This window comes from Phyllobates terribilis, unplaced genomic scaffold, assembly GCF_046119375.1.
Source record: "Phyllobates terribilis strain yellow unplaced genomic scaffold, ASM4611937v1 Scaffold_3__8_contigs__length_932513732, whole genome shotgun sequence".
In the NCBI taxonomy this organism is placed as follows: domain Eukaryota; kingdom Metazoa; phylum Chordata; class Amphibia; order Anura; family Dendrobatidae; genus Phyllobates; species Phyllobates terribilis.
In genome coordinates, this window is record NW_027362763.1 from 494,917,384 (window position 1) to 494,930,214 (window position 12,831).

Sequence of the window (12,831 nt, forward strand, 5' to 3'; positions counted from 1 at the left end):
AATGACATTTCCATCTCCAAAAAGCTTGTTGGCAGAGGGAAGCATGAAGTGCTTTAAAATTCCGTGGTAGACGGCTGCGCTGACTTTAGACTTCATAAAACATAGTTGACCTACACCAGCAGATGACATGGCTCCCCAAACCATCACTGATTGTGGAAACTTCACACTAGACCTCAAGCAGCTTGGATTGTGTGCCTCTCCACTTTTCCTCCAGACTCCGGGACCTTGATTTCCAAATGAAAATTGGGATCTGTGACCTTGTGGAGTGTTTCAATGACTGCATTCTGGATATCTGTCAAGTCAGAAGTCTTCCCCATGATTGTGGAGCCTACTGAAACAGATTAAAGGACCTTTTTAAATGCTTAGAAAGCCTTTGTATGTGTTTTGTTAATTATTTTAATTTACTGAGATAATGACTTTTGTGTTTTCATTGGCTGTAAGAAATAATCATCAATATTAACAGAAATAAACACTTGAAATAGATCACTCTGTTTGTAATGACTCTGTATAATGAGTTTCACTTTTTGTATTGAAGAACTGAAATAAATTAACATTTTGATGATATTCTAATTTAGTGAGATGCACCTGTAATTTTTTTAACCACCCAGGGTGAAAAAATCACAGCTTCTTCTTCTGTTTTGTACCCCTTGTGTATAGACACCAGATAGACATACATCTGCCCCCCAAAAGGGATCATTTTAGCACCGTTTCTACAATTTAAGTAGCCTAACAAGTCTAACACTGCAGTGTATTGTAAAATTTCCCATTATTTACCACTAATCGTTAGTTTTCAGCTAGCCCGACAGTTTTAGGTCACTTCCACATTAATAAGGCTGTGCTTACATAAAAAGCATCTGATTTGTCATCTGATTCATACTGCTCGTACAGTGGGTAATATGATTCAAAGACTTGCTCCAAGATTTCAGCGAAAATATACTGTACTTTAAAGATCTTGCAGGTGATCATTGCCTGAGACCAAAGTAATACCCCCAGCTTCTCGACTAGCTGTTCCGAGCTCTACTGCATGTGATTGACAGATCTCCTCAATGTGCACACAAGGAAGAGACCTGTCAATGACTTATAGTGACAGTGAGAGAATTAGCCAGGGACAGTCATACAAGTGTCGTCTGAAGCTATGGTCTCCGGCTGGAGCATTTCAGAGAATATGCCTGACTGCAATCATTTAACCAATCTTTGATTTTTGTGCTGCTCGTGGTTTGGACACCATGAATCAGATGACAGGTTGCATTTAAAGATCTCAAAAGGGATACATTGCTATTTTGAAAAACCTCCCAAGATTAAATACCTATTTTTCAGGGTTATTAGTAGAGATGAGCGTTGTTCTACTCGAACTGTTCGCCAATCTCAAATTCGAGCTGTTTTGGGCGGTGTTCAAGCCGTTCGGCGAACACGAACAATTTGAGAAAAATTTGGCAGTTCGAGGTTATGTTCGATAACTGTTCGTGCACCAAAATCATAACTGGATTTTTTCTCAGTAATGATGAAAATTAATGTTAATACGCAGTTTGAGTGTACAGCGGGGCGGGGGGAGGGGCAGGGGATGGATCTCTGCAGGAACAATGAAGATCTCCATTTTTTTTTCTCTTTCCCGCATTTACAGTGGGGAGGTGCAATCTGTCAGCCTATCAGCAGCGCACACACGGAGCGAAGTGCTTTTTTTCACAAGCAAGGGCATGTGTCATTGGCAGTGTATGTCACATGTCCTTGCCCTATAAGACCAAGCCATTTTCCCCGTCGCCATCATTTTCTCACTGCTGCAGCTGCGTGTTAGACGGCACCGCTGTTGCTGTGTGCGCTATACCTTGTAAATTTCAAGCCAATTTTCGCACAAATATACAGATAGCTTGGGAGTAGGGAATAGTTGTGATTGCAGTCCTTTTAAGGACTAGGTTACAGCATTTCCTACGACTTTTATCAGGCAGGTCTGTGCTCTTAAATAGATAGATTGTGGGAGTAAAGACTAATTGTAATTGGAGTCCTTTTCAGGACTAGGTTACATCAGTTCCTATCAGTTTTTGCCAGGCAGGTCTGTGCAAGTTTTTTTCACAGCATTTGGCTGAATCTAGCAAAGCTAATCCTTTTTGGCCTATTGCAGAGTGTGTTAGTCAGTGGAGTAGCCTATCTGTGTTGCAAGATATACCACCTGTGTATAGAATACCAATTTTTTTACTGCACCTAGTGAAGTAAAATCTTTTGGGCATAGCATCATTCTATTAGTCCATCTATACTGACCTCCATCAGGTTGCAAACGGAATATAATTTTTTTCTGCATCTAGCTCTGAAAAAATATTGGGCTTCTAGCTGTGTGTGGGTCTTGTTCTATTAATCCATCTATACTGACCTCCATCAGGTTGCAAACTGAATATAATTTTTTTCTGCATCTAGCTCTGAAAAAATATTGGGCCTTCTAGCAGTGTGTGGGACTTGTTCTATTAGTCCACCTATACTGACCTCCATCAGGTTGCAAACTGAATATATTTTTTTCTGCATCTACCTCTGAAAAAATATTGGGCTTCTAGCTGTGTGTGGGTCTTGTTCTATTAATCCATCTATACAGACCTCCATCAGGTTGCAAACTGAATATAATTTTTTTCTGCATCTAGCTCTGAAAAAATATTGGGCCTTCTAGCAGTGTGTGGGACTTGTTCTATTAGTCCACCTATACTGACCTCCATCAGGTTGCAAACTGAATATATTTTTTTCTGCATCTACCTCTGAAAAAATATTGGGCTTCTAGCTGTGTGTGGGACTTGTTCTATTAATCCATCTATACTGACCTCCATCAGGTTGCAAACTGAATATATTTTTTTCTGCATCTACCTCTGAAAAAATATTGGGCTTCTAGCTGTGTTTGGGACTTGTTGTATTAGTCCATCTATACTGACCTCCATCAGGTTGCAAACTGAATATAATTTTTTTCTGCATCTAGCTCTGAAAAAATATTGGGCTTCTAGCTGTGTGTGGGTCTTGTTCTATTAATCCATCTATACTGACCTCCATCAGGTTGCAAACTGAATATAATTTTTTCTGCATCTACCTCTGAAAGAATATTGGGCTTCTAGCTGTGTGTGGGACTTGTTGTATTAGTCCATCTATACTGACCTCCATCAGGTTGCAAATTGAATATAATTTTTTTTCTGCATCTAACCCAGCCAATAGTTTTGGCCTAATACCACAGTTTGGCCACTCAGCTCTGCTCGGTTACCATCCATTGTTTTTTTTTGCAAACAACTCCAGAGTTGTGAATTAGTTAACCACCAAAATGAGTGGAAAAAGGCCTGCTGCTGGTGGAAAGGGGAATAGGCGTGTTGGGAAGGGGAAAAAAGGTTGTGTCCGTGGGGTAGGTGTTAAAGCAACAGTAACATCTGCAGAAGAAAGACCATCTTCCAGCCAAACTAAAATGTCTACTTCTTTTAGCGGACAATGTGATAAGATCCCTTTCTTACGGCCACGCCAATCGCTACAAATTCCAGATGAGGCACAAAAACAGCAGGTGCTTCAACGGATATCAAGTGCTCCTTTAAGTGGGCTCTCCTCCACATCAACTTCAACATCACAAATACTCCAGTCCTCAAAGGTGTCACCCAAATCGCACTTGCTTCCTCACAGCTCCCAAATCTCCAGCTGCCCATCTGAGTATGAGGTAGAACAGATGGTTGAGTCTGCAGAGCTGTTTACTCATACTATAGCCTGGGAATCAGAGGTCGACTCCAGCGCTTCTGTGAATCCAGACGAGGAAATGATCTGCACTGATGCCCAGAATCTTTGAGTCGGATCCAGGACCAGACGCAGAAGGTTCTGACCATAATGTAGACCCTCATTCCCAAACTGTAACTCCTGTTGGTGGAGACAATGAGGAAGACGATGATAAGACTCAAATACCTGATTGGAGCGACAACTTTAGTTTTTTGTCAGGGCAGGAACAGGTTGGCTCTGAGGACGACGGGTGTGATAACACACAGGGTGATGATGATGAGGTTGGAGATCCCACTTACTGTCAACCCACAGTCAGCCAAGAGATGAGGTCAGCAGAGGAGGTGGAGGAAGATGCTAGTGACGACGAGGTCAGGTTGCGCCTTCCTGGACAGAGACGTCGTACTGGAAGCACGTCAACAACTGCATCCTCAAACACAACTCTGCCTCTCACCACAAGTCGTGGTGGCTCTTCAGGTCGCATGGGTGCTAAGCCTTGCATAGCCTGGGCATTTTTTCAGATCGATAAACATGACCCAACTCGTGTTATCTGTAACATTTGTCAGCAAAAGCTAAGTAGAGGCCAAAAAATACAGAGTTTGAGTACTTCATGCATGAACCGGCACATGGACATGAAGCATAAGTTGCAGTGGGAAGCTCAGTGTGCTACAATGCGGCCTAGCCGGCCGGGCCAACCACCGTCTGCCATATCTTGTGCATCCGCGGCCTCTTCATCCTCTGTGACTGGGGGGACAGCATTCACACCTGTTTTGGGGCGCAGACCTGCCTCCAATTTACCCGCAACAGCCAGCGTGATTGGCAGGTCATCATTTTCTTTGGAGGTGGGAACACCAGCTGGTGTTGAGCGCTGTCCGACATCGATAGCACCACCTTTGGATCAAGGCAACCTAACATGTCCGCCTGCATCTTCCTCACAGACCGGCAGTTTGCCGGGGACACCCTTATCAACCCCGTCTAAGCACAATAGCCAGCCCTCGGTCCCTCAGATGTGGACAAGTAAAAGACCATTTCCTCCTAGCCATGAGAAAGCTAAGCGGTTGAATTTCACCATCTGCAAGCTCTTGGCTACAGAAATGCTGCCTTTCCGCCTGGTGGACACAGAGGATTTTCGAGACCTTATGTCCGTCGCAGTGCCCCAGTACCAGATGCCCAGTCGGCACTACTTCTCAAAGAAAGGTGTGCCTGCGCTCCACCAGCATGTCGCACACAACATCACCGCTTCTTTGAGAAACTCTGTGTGTGACAGGGTGCATTTCACCACAGACACTTGGACGAGTAGGCATGGACAGGGGCGTTACATGTCGCTGACTGGGCACTGGGTAACTATGGTGACAGCAGGACAAGGGGCTGCTGTCCAAGTCTTGCCGTCCCCACGAGTTGTGCGTCAATCCTCTTTATGTCATTTTTCCTCCACTGCTTCTGACTCCTCAACCTCCTCTCGGTCTTCCACCTGCACCCAAAGCCTGTCTGGTCATGCCACAAGCTTTCTAACTGCGCAGAAGGGATCCTGCACACCTCCTTACTATGCTGGCAGTAGGGCTCAACGTCATCAGGCGGTTTTTACATTGAAATGTCTGGGAAATGTGAGTCACACAGCTGAGGAGTTGTGGTCAGCTCTGGAGAACCAATTTCATGAATGGTTGTCTCCACTGGACCTGAAACCAGGGAAGGCCGTGTGCGACAATGCTGCAAACCTGGGTGCGGCCCTTCGCCGGGGCAATGTCACACACGTGCCTTGTATGGCTCACGTGTTGAACCTGGTTGTCCAGCAATTTTTAGCCCACTATCCCAGACTAGATGGCCTTCTGCAGAGGGCACGGTCGCTGTGTGCTCACTTCCGCCGTTCGCATCCCGCAGCTCAGCGACTTACATCTCTACAGATGTCGTTGGGCCTGCCACTTCACCGGCTAAAATGCGATGTGCCTACCCGGTGGAATTCAACTCTGCACATGTTGCAGCGACTGTGGCAGCACCGACAAGCCCTGGTGCAATACGTTCTGACGTATAGCCTGGGCCAACGAGATTCAGAGGTGGGGCAAATCACGCTGGAGGAGTGGTCTCAGATCAGGGACCTATGCACCCTTCTGCACAGTTTTGAAATGGCGACGAAGATGTTTAGTGCTGACGATGCCATTATCAGCATGACTATTCCGGTGATTTACATGCTGGAGCACATGTTAAACAGAATTCGGAGTCAGGTGGTGGCACAAGAGGAGGTGGAGGAAGTAGAGGAGGAGGAGTTGTATGCGGAACGGCTAACATCTGCAAGGTCCAGACGGTCGGCAGCACCAAGGCGGCAGGCATGTGAGGGTGGGGGAGATGGTTTTACCAGGGCGCATGGTAGCAGCCAAACTAGTGAGGAAGGTGCAGGAGCCCAGGAAGAAGTGGAGGACGAACTGATGGAAGACTCATCAGATGAGGGAGACCTTGATCACATTTCTGTTGTGCGAGGTTGGGGGGAGAGGACAGAGGAAGGAAGCATGATTGTTACCTCGCCACCAACACAACAGGGACTTGGTGCTCCTGGATGCGCAAAAACATGAGTGCCTTCTTGCTGCACTACCTGCAACATGACCCTCGAATTGTGAGAATTAGAAATAATCCTGACTACTGGGTTGCCACACTGTTAGATCCCCGGTACAAAAGTAAATTTGCAGAAATTATTCCTGCCATAGAAAGGGATGCACGCATGCAGGAGTATCAGCAGAGACTGTTGCAGAATCTTACTTGTGCTTTTCCACAAAATACCAGTGGTGCACGTAGTGAATCTCACAGTTCCAACTTGCCAACCGTGGGACCGTCAAGTGTTCAGCACTCAAACCGTAACAGAACCACAGTATCTGCTGGTAACATCAATTTTGCGGAATCATTTCACCACTTTTTTAGCCCATCCTTTGCAAGGCCACAGGAGACAAGAAGTCTGACACATAGTCAACGCCTAGAGACGATGGTACAGGAGTATCTCCAAGTAAACATTGAAGCCACGACTGTGTCACTGGACCCTTGCTCTTTTTGGGCTTCCAATCTGGATAAATGGCCGGAGCTAGCCACTTACGCCTTGGAGATCTTGTCATGCCCCGCAGCCAGCGTTCTGTCTGAATGTGTGTTCAGCGCTGCTGGTGGTGTGCTGACAGATAAGCGCACGCGGCTCTCCACTGATAATGTAGACAGAGTCACGTTCATAAAGATGAACAAATCATGGATCCGAAACGACTTTTCTACCCCTGTGTCATCCTGGGGAGAGTAAAAGCTTGATGATTGGTTAAAATCACCCTACCAACCATTTTAAGCTTTCAAATTACTAATCATGTTTATCTGTATCTTGACTGGAAAATAATTTGGGCTTTGTAGCAGTGTGCAGCACTGATCCTATTAGGCCATCTATACTAAAGCTTCACCAGATTTAAAATTAAAAATAATTTTTAGCTGCATCTAGCCCGGAAAATAATTTTGGGGCTCCGAGATGCGCAAGACACATAAGTGCCTTCTTGCTGCACTACCTGCAGCATGACCCTCATATTGTCAGAATTCAAAGTAATCATGACTACTGGGTTGCCACACTCTTAGATCCCCCAAACTTTTCGATCAACCTTTTCATTTTAATAAAGACCAAAAAAATGGTCATTTTTGAAATTATAAGCATTAGCAGGTTGTTAGAAACTGAAATCAAACAGTTTTCAACTCAAAACTTTATTCTAGGTGATGTTACATTTTCACATAGGACCCCTTGTTCGAAAGGAGCTTCTGAACTCTCTCGTCCATTGAATTTGTCAGGTTTTGGATGGTTTCTGCTTCAATTGTTTTGCATGAGGACAGAATACCCTCCCAGAGCTGTTGCTTAGATGTGAACTGCCTCCCGCCATCATAGACACTCCTTTTAATGATGCTCCAAAGGTTCTGAATGGGGTAGAGGTCAGGGGAGCATGGGGGTCACACCATAAGTTTGTCCCCTTTTATGCCCATATCAGCCAGAGATGCAGATGTTTTATGTGCAGCATGAGATGGTGCATTATCATGCAGAAAAATGATCTTGCTGTGAAATACACGGTTCTTCTTCTTGAACCATGGCAGGAAGTGCTGTTTGAGAAAATCCACATACATTATGGAGTTCATCTTTAGCGCCTTCAGGGATCCTAAAGGGGCCGACAATCTCTCTCCCCATGATTCCAGCCCAAAACATTACTCCACCTCCTCCTTGTTGGCGCTGTAGCCGTGTTTGCGTGGGGTGTCCATCAACCAGCCATCCTCCACTCCATCCATCTGGACCATCGAGCGCTGCACGGCACTCATCCGTGAACAAAACTGTTTTGAAATCAGTCTTCATGTAATGTTTGGCCCACTGGAGCCGTTTCTGCTTGTGGGAAGTGGAGAGAGGAGGTCGACAGGATGGCGTATGCACAGCTGCAAACCTCTGAAGGACCCTGCATCTTGTTGTTCGGGGGACGTTGGAGGCACAAGCAGCTTCAAAAACTTGTCTGCTGCTATGACAAGGCTTTTTTGCCGCTGCTCTTTCAACCTGACGTAATTGCCTGTAGGAAAGAGTCCTCAATTTGCCCTTATCAGCACGCACACGTGTGTACTGTGAATCAGCTATATACTTCTTGATTGCCAAGACACTTCATCCTGATCATCGCACAATGTTGATTCTAGTCATGCCATGACCTAAACACTCCACAATTTGTTGCTTCTCAGCAGCCGACACATCCTTTTTCTTTCCCATTTTGGCAGAAAATGTAGGCTGCTTAATAATGTGAGAGAGCCTTCTTAAGTAGTCTTGCCTTTCATTGGACACACCTGCCAAACTAATTAGCACAGGTGTCTGCAATTGCTTACAGTGATATAAAGAGCCCTGACACACATCACCATCAATGAGTTTAACTGACAAACAAACAAATTCTTCCCTTATCTCTCCTAAACACTTTTTGCATAATAATTTGGAACGCAGTGTACATGTGCTTTTCCACAAAACACCAGCGGTTCACGTAGTGAATCTTACAGTTCTAACTTGCCAACCGTGGTCTGTATGGAGTTGTTCAATAAAGGGCCCAAAATTAAGATAACATAGATGGGAGAGGTCTCTATGAATAGGAATTCCTAAGTATTTGATACCCTGTGAGGGCCAGGCAAAGGGAAAGTTGGACTGGATGGAATCCTATATGGATTTGGGGAGGGAGACATCGAGGGCCTCAGACTTCGCTGCATTGATTTTAAAATTTGACCATGTAACAAAGTGATCTATTTCAGCCATAACAGCAGGGATGGATATATGTGATTGAGTGATATATACTAGGACATCATCAGCAAATAGAGAGCACTTGTACTCGGTGCCTCCCACCTCAATCCACCTAATATTGGGGTTATGGCGAATTGATGAGAGCAGGTGCTCCGTCACTAGGATGTATAAGAGAGGGGACAGAGGACATCCCTGCCTTGTCCCATTGGTGATTGTGAAAGGTGATGAAAATGTTCTGACGCACCCCCTGGGCCTTGGGACACCCGGAGCCGGACCCTTTTTGGTGGATGCTGGTGGTTGTAGTCTTCGTGGCGGCGACCCGGTTCCGTGGCTCAGGGCGGTCAAACCAGTGGCGGAACTATTTATGTGGTTTTGATGTTTAAATGTCCGACTACGCCACCCGTGGATTGCGGTCAGAGTGAACCGCTGCTACAGGGCAGACCGCTGAGGCTGGTGTTGTGGGTGCAGCAGAGCATAGCATAACTCCCCACGGGAGGAGTATAGCCTCAGGGCAGTGTATGCGGAGGATGGGGGTGATGGTGCAGGGCAGCAGCAGTAACGACACGGAGTCAGTGATGCAGTCCAGGGCCTTTACTCACAGTTCTTATTATCCAGACCACGTCTGCAGGTAACGGCTGCCCATGTCGTACTGTGCTCACCAGGTCAGGGGCTCAGACAACTCCCAGATAACTTTGGAGCACTTCACAGGACCCCCTTTGTGTGTCCTTTGTCTGGCCTTTCTTACCAACACTTCTGTCCGGCTGCCTCGGGCCTCCTCTTGGTAAACTTGGCGCCAGTTTCCCTGACCCTATGTGGTGCCTTCCTAGCGGGTGTAGCGAGGGGCTGCGCCACATAAAATGTCAGAGCCTCCGGTTTCTAGCTGAGGGTCGTTTCCTGCCTCCACTAGTTCGGGGACCGGTCTCCCCCTTTGGCCTGACCCCTCCACGCAGGTGGATTCGGGCGTGCGGTGGCGACTCGCCCGTCCGCACCCCTGGGATCCCTTCATTCCTCGTTCCTGGAGCCTTCTCCGCTCCTCTTCCTTCCTTCTCCCTCTTCCAGGCCTGGGCCTCTGTTACTAGGCCCGACTCCGGAGCAGAGCTCATGCAGAGCCCCTGCTCCCTGCCACTTCTGCTCAGACTTCTCTGCACTGAACTAAGATGGTGCCCACCTTTTATACTCCCTTCTCAATGCACCCAGGAACTGCTTCCTCCCTGCTCCTGCACTACAGGGTTCCCCTTCCTCAGTGTTCCCTCCCCCCACTCCAGCCAGGGACAAGGACTGTCGTGCCCATCTCAGGGGCATATTGGTCGCCCTGCCCCACGGCAATGTGGTGTAATGCATGCAGGTGTCGGGTCCTGATCCACACTCCATCCTTACCTGAGAGTGAGATATCACACCTCTGGGTGAGGTGCAATACGTCTGTAGCAACCGAGCCCTCAGGGTGCTACAGTTCCATTTATCTTCAGCCTAGGTGACGTATTGCGATACAGGGCCGTGATTTTGGCTATAAAAGGGTCCCCTAGACCCCTACCCCAAGCTTTTTAAGAGAATCATATATGGCGTGCCAGGAGACTCTATGGAATGCTTTCTCAGCATCCAACGAGAGTATCTAATTACAAATTTTTAACTCCATCTAGCCCAGGAAATACTTTGTGCCTAGTAGCAGTGTCTGCTAGTCAGCGGATTATCCCGGCTGTTAAGCAAGCTACACCACCTGTAGTTTAGACACTTAATTTTTTCAAAGGAAATGATTCGGGACCATGGGATACTTAGTGAAGAGCATCAGGAGGCACCCCAAGGCATAGGGGCTGGGACTGGCATTAGGATGCCTTGCGGTGGACAGCCGAGCTCGATCCTTATAAAAGCTTTTTAACTGCAGCAGCTTTAGTGGACGCTACTGGAGCTGGAATTACGCGGCTGCTGGCATGAGACTTGCCCTCCAATAGATCCTTGTAAATGGATTTAAAGTGTATTCATTCAAATTAGAGAGACAATTTAAATTAAAAAGCTTAGAGCTGCCTCCACCACAGGGGGGCTCGCTCGACCCACCAGCGGACAGGCACCAGTATTGGGAGAGGGGGGCTGGCCGTCAGGGTTCACCGCGGCTCTGGCACAAACCCGGCGACACGGAGGTGGCACGGGCAGGAGCGGACTGGCCGTGTCGGCTTCTCACTTTTTGGATTTTAGAAGGGCATGACATGCCTATATCTGTGTCTCCCCCTCCTTTTACTCCTCCACCTCTTTTATTTTCGCATGACTATATGTACTTGTCACTTTTCCATGTGTTAGTTATGTCTTCTGAGCAGTTTGTCAGCTTTTGGACACCTTTGAAGGTGTTTTCTATGTGTTTCTATGTGTTTTTGTTTGCCTGCCATTGTTTTTAACGGTGTTCGAAGGTGTTCGACGAACAGTTCGGCGAACACTCGGGTGTTCGACGAACCGAACCGAACTCGAACACTACGGGGGTGGCTCAACACTAGTTATTAGAGGCTTCGTAGTAATGTGATTCACAGCTAATTTATTTGCGACAAATTAAGTTTTGGGGGAAATGATGAAGCCAGCTTATTCAAATTTCAAAAGATTCGTTCATCTCTAATTTTCATATTTAACTGCTATACAATATGATTTCTAGTTAACAATTCTAATTTGATTTACAGCTTAAACTATATATTTAATGCATAGTGATTTTCTATTTTAATCTAACAACTGGCTTCTATATAATTTTTATTTTTGTCGTAAGTTTGTTTTCTAAAAACGTGCAGTATGATGGTAACCAAAGCATGTAGACCATCCATTCCCCAAGGGGTTATTAGATTACAATTGCCTTTTCTGTATGTAATGGACCATAGAGTGAATTGTCTGAGGATCTATTTACATTGCTTAGTAAAAGCCAAGTATGTGTGCTCCGCTTGCGGGCATAAAACATTTTGTATCCTGATTTAATTGAAAAATTTTAATAAAATGTCCTTTACTATACAACAAAGGACACTACTTTAGGAAGTGAAAAGAATCCTGTACCATTTGTCTGACCTCTAAACTTTGCAGCACATGTAGGCTGAAATATCTAGCACGTTGCTTTGAATATATTTCATATGTATTTTATGATGACTTTAAAAGTGATTCAATATATTCACTCCCAATGCAGTATAATAATAAACTAGTATAATTAAGTATTAACAGGGTATACATAATGCAACATGTTTTTGATGTTACTAGTACAATAAAAATATTTGATAGCCAGTTTGGAGTGCAGTTTTTATTTTTCTTTCAACAGGAAATTGAAGATCGTCTCAGAGTATGATATTACTATAGTAAATGATCCTACATCGCATATTTTTATGCAGAATCAAATGTGCATGTCACTGAGTGAATTAACCCCTTCACAACCTTCGTAAGTTTACGTCATGTTCAGGAAGGGGTTTACTACGTAAACTGATATCATGGAAATCATGCAGACCCAGGATCTGTACCCGCACGATCACCTTTGGGAGCTCAGCTTAAGTGATAGCCAAACTTCAGCTGTTGCGGCCAGGTGCAGCGCACGCACTGCACAGTGCCATTTAAGCTTTTAAATGCTTAAATCAATAGTGATCGCAGCATTCAGATAGGCACCCCCGCAATGTCATCACGAGGGCCAAATCATTGTTTTGGCAATCCGAGGTCATCATGACAGCTGTAGTGGCCTGTTGCCATTACACCAGCGATCAGAGTAAAAAAAAAAGTTAGTCCAATAGAGGGACTTGGTAAAACAGTAAAAAAAAATTTAAAAATATTTAAAATATCACAAAAGAAAAGAAATGATACTAATAAATAGTTATATTTATGAAAAAAAAATAAACAACAAAAATTGCACATATTTGGTA